Consider the following 5,203-nt stretch of genomic DNA (forward strand, 5'->3'; position numbering starts at 1 on the left):
CCTCCTCTTCTTCTTCTTCTTCTTCTTCTTCTTCTTCTTCTTCTTCTTCTTCTTCTTCTTCTTCTCCTCCTCCTCCTTCTCCTTCTCTCTCTTTCTCTCTGCACCTCTCTGCCTCTCTCTTCCTTTCTCTTTCTCTATCTCTCTCTGTCTCTCTGTCTCTGTCTCTGTCTCTCTCTGTCTCTCTCTGTCTCTCCCTCTCTCTCTCTCTCTCATTTGTATTCTTCACTTGGGGACAAAGTGACAGGTTCAAATCTCAGTCTGAAAACGCATTGCCCACTCATCCTCAAAACAACCTTTTCTACTCTTTTTATAAATCAACTTGCCCTAGTCCTCTAGGAGATGGGAAGAGACATAAGCTAAATGATAGGACACCCCCTTGATAGTTACAATACAATTAGTAAGCACAAAAATAGAACTACATACTAGGACTTGAGAGCCAAAAGAAAAGATACCTAAAACAATCTCAAAAAGGAGGTGTATAGCAGGGAATCCTAGAGAATATGATGTCCAAGATGAGGCAGAAGGGGTGACTGAAGTTATCCAGACAATGAAAGAAAATGGGATGCTAGGCGCAGGCAATACCCTAATCAAAGGTCTGGGCATAGGAGACAATAAGCAACTTAGTATTGTTGGAAGAAGGCTCAAAGAGAAGAGGCAGATAAAGCAGAAACCTAGCCTTAAAGGTTGCATTACACCAGGCAAAGGCTGTGTTTTAACAAGTAAAGGCTGTGTTACACCAGGTAAAGGCTACGTTACACAGGTAAAGGCTGTGTTATGCCAAGTAAAGAGTTTCTTTGAGCTTTAATCTTATAGCACCCACAAGAAAGTAAGCATACCTAAGGCTAGGTGTGTTCGCTGGAATATGGGAAGCAAAGGTTGCAACTTCTATTTATGACTGATTCTTCATTTTAAAACTTTGTGTTTTACAGTATATATGTGTGATTATATTATGACATGTTATATACTAACTAAATATTAGGTACACACTGACGTTTAGCTGCAATGCTCCATCAGACCCACGATCCTTTGCCCACTCCTGTACTCTGTACTCTTTAGCTGTCTTTGAGCAGAGATCACAGGAACCAAAAAACTGAGGGGTCCAGAGCATGAGTGTAGTGCACGTTCTAGTGTTCCTACATGGTCACAGGTACACTGTCACATCTCCATTGTGTCTACCACCCTAGGAAAAGCTGCAGGGCCTAGAGATCTTAGAAATAGAATAAGCCAGGCTAAATACACAGACCACTGTGTAAATCACCGCAGTGGTCACTGTTGTGGGATAGTCACCAGAGAAGACTGTTCAAGCCAATGGAAAGTCATTACCAGCTGACTGGTGACTACACTGGGTGTTCAGGATCCCAGTGTAGCACTGAGCCTTCCTCAGGCTGAGCTTTAAAGCACAAAAATCATGTTCTTGGTTGACATACTTCAGTTAACAAGACCATTTAGCCAGAAGAGAAACTACAGGAGCTAAAAGACAAAGTTAGGGGCTGGCGAGATGGCTCAGCGGGTAAGAGCACTTACTGCTCTTCTGAAGGTCATGAGTTCAAGTCCCAGCAACCACATGGTGGCTCACAACCATCCGTAATGAGATCTGACGCCCTCTTCTGGTGTGTCTGAAGTCAGCTACAATGTACTTATGTATAATAATAAATAAATCTTAAAAAAAAGAGACAAAGTTAGTACATTATGAGACTTTACCAAAATAATGAACTCTAATGTATTATGCCTTTTAGTTTTGATAGGTACTTCCATCAAAGAGTCAGATATGCTAAGATCTGGGGCTCTGTTACATTCTGCATTGGTCTTAGTGAATGAGTCAAATCACGGCCTCATCCTGTTTTAGTTTAAGAGGAAGAATGAGAATTAAAGGCCCAGCCAGTACTGACACAATGTTATCCAGGAAGACCAAGGGAACAGGGACTGGTTCTGATTATTCCCCAACCATGCCTGGATTTTCCCTAATTATTCCTTACCAATTAGCATAGGAAAAACAGGTTTCTTTCAAAGTCATATATAGTTTCCTTTAATTCATTAGAAGTCCAAGCCTCTCCAATTTTGTAGGGAGAATCTACCTGCAAGGGAATCTAACTGTTGTTTTAATTCAGAAACTAAAACTTTAAATACCTCTAGGTCAGGATCAGCCTATATTTTTAGTTTGGAAAGCATCAGAAGAGGCATATTTAGTCAAACCATTAGTACATGCTCACCAAGTAGTCTCAGAGGTTCAATAATATTGCTGCTGTCCAGATGAATTAAACCACAGGGCATAATAACACACCTTGGATTGTGGGGAAGTACATAGGTTAAAAGTTTTGGATATTAGACAGGTTTTAACCCCTTCTAAGTCCTCTAGCATTAATCTGGGCTGCCCCCAGTCACAGTGAGCTTTGTCAGTCAATAGACAGACAGACTGATTAGGCCCCGTTTCTATGTTCTACAGGAGATGGTTGTCTAAGCATAACCATCAACCCTGGATGGTTTTGACTGGGAATGATCAACTCTGCCTCCCAGGGACTTCTTCTGTGGCACAGAGTCTGATTCTCCAGGCTTTTTCTGTTTTACAAAGGCCAGAATCTTTTAAAGAATTTTCTGTAGGAAGCTTCAGTTTTAAATTCCAATTTTTGAAATGGAAACTCCTTTGTTTTGAGCAACCAGGGCTCCCAGTCACAGGGCATGTATAGAATTGTAAACTTTGTATTTCTACCTCAAAAGATAGATTTTTTTTTAATCTTTTCTTTTCTTCACACATTTAAAGTAGGTGTCTTAGTCAGTTTTTCGATTCCTGAACAAAACATCATGACCAAGAAGCAAGTTGGAGAGGAAAGGGTTTATTCAGCTTACACTTCCACATTGCTGTTCATCACCAAGGACATCAGGACTGGAACTCAAGCAGGTCAGGAAGCAGGAGCTGATGCAGAGGCCATGGAAGGATGTTACTTACTGGCTTGCTTCCCTGACTTGCTCAGCCTGCTCTCTTATAGAACCCAAGTCTACCAGCCCAGAGATGGCACCACTCACAAGGGGACCTCCCCCCTTGATCACTAGTTGAGAAAATGCCTTACAGCTGGATCTCATGGAGGCATTTCCCCAACTGAAGCTCCTTTCTCTGTGACACAAAACTAGCCAGTACAGTAGGTATCAGCAAGTAAAGGTCAAGAATATGGGTTGCTGGTCTGTAGTCATGCTGGCTAATACCTTCCCTGTGTCTGTCTTCCTCAGTTCCCAGGTTCAGGCCCAAAGAAATTGTGGTTTGATATTCATACCATACACAAGTATCAGGAGAAGAAACAGGGGCAAGGAATAGAAGACCTCAGGTCCAATGAAGCCTTCATTTCAATGTGTTTACAGTAGTGCACATTTTAGTCTAGAGACGGTTCATATGACAGCTCTGTTTGTGGCTTCCATTTTCTTGGCCTGGGTATAGTGGATCCAAGATATAATGTCAACCACCTTTACTGCTATAGGAGAGGAGAGAATCACCACATAGAGTCCTTTCCAAGTTGGTTTCTGTGTCCCTTTGGCCACCTGCCTGACAGTGTCACTGGACTAGAACAAGGAGAAATTGATGTTGAATTCGGAGGTCAGCTGGATCCGTTGGATAGTCCAATAAATAAATAGCCTGTATGGAGGACTGGAGGGCAGGTAGTGACTTTAGAAAGGAATGGTTAGAGACTTCGGCCAACTGCTGCCTGGGAAGCAGGGGCTCATCCAATCATAATCTCATAGGGGAAATCCCTCCCTATGTGGGCACAATGAGGTGAAGCAATGAGAGTTTTGTTAGAGTTTCTTTTAATATCCTGTTTATTTTTTTTACCTGGCCAGAGTTCTGTGCTTGATATGCACAATGAAGCTTTCAATGTATGTCAAAAGCTTTGGCTATTAATTGCAAGGTTTTGATTAAAACCCAGTCATTGTTGAACCCCATTGCTAGGGGGAAACCAAATACGGGGCCAGTTTCTGGAGGAGCTTTTAAGCATTTTGTGTGCATGTGTCCAAGTGGGGAACATTTCTACCTATTTTAATTATCTTCTGCTCTTTTGTGTATTCCTCTTTCTTCTTTCTTCCACTTCTCCACCCTTTTTCCATGGAATTGGGGTGGGGGCAGCATTATCATTAGACTAATTCCTGCTGATTAGGGGCATCAAGTTCCTTGGGGCAAGTTTAATCTTTGCCTTCAGGGTATCTAATTTCTTCTTCTTGTTTCTTTGCATACAACTACTTAACAAAGTACAACCAACAGCAACCAACCAACAACCCACCAGGCCTCTTGAGGCCCTGGCATTTATATAGCCTCTGAAAAGTTCCCAGAATTCCAAACATCACATAATCACAGCCACTGCAACTGGCAAAATTACACCCCTGCTAGAGCATGAGGCAAATTATAGTCAGCTGCTGTGGACAATCTGAAGCAGAGCCATATCTATACCTTGAAATAAAATGAAAACATATTCTTATAATGTTTCTGTGGTTTTAAAAGAAACCAAGATGCCAAAATTGTCACTACAACCCACTTGGGTAGGGGCTTTCTGTTTTGGATTCACTTAATCAGAAACCTGGCATCTGGCTGAGACATCTCTTGCTAGGCTGTCCAGTCTAGGTATGACATTCCGTAGTCTGAGCAACTCAGACAGTTTGTGTGGATGAGTATCCAGGTGAAGGTTAATTACCAGAGTCCTGCCAGGTGTTTCTGGGAGAACGGTCATTCCCGTTGGTATCATCTACCAACCTGTGGGTTTGAACTGTCCATTTTGTCTTTACCATGTTCTGGGTTGACATACTTCCGTTAACAAAAACAGTTAGCCAGAAGCAGAGGTACAGGAACTAGAAGGCAAGGTTAGCAAATTTTGAGACTTTCTCTGAACTCTATGGACTTTGATGGTTTGGGTCTTTGTTTTAGTTTTTGGCAAGTGGTATTGTCTATGTGCTGAATTTTATAGCCTGAATGGCATTTCCCTCGTGGAGTCAGTTATGCTAAGGGCTGCTCTGTTAATAGTCCCCTGAGAATGTTTCATTTCTATAATAAATTTCACTTATCTTCTACTCTGTCTTAGGGTTTCACTGTTGTGAACAGATGTAATGTCCAAGGCAACTCTTTTTTTTTTTTTTTTTTTTTTTTTTTTTTTTGGGTTTCTCTGTGTAGCCCTGGCTGTCCTGGATTTCAAGACCATGCTGGGGTGCAAGACCCTCAGCACCGTATTTT

The sequence above is a fragment of the Mus pahari genome, chromosome 13 (assembly GCF_900095145.1).
Source record: "Mus pahari chromosome 13, PAHARI_EIJ_v1.1, whole genome shotgun sequence".
Taxonomy (NCBI): domain Eukaryota; kingdom Metazoa; phylum Chordata; class Mammalia; order Rodentia; family Muridae; genus Mus; species Mus pahari.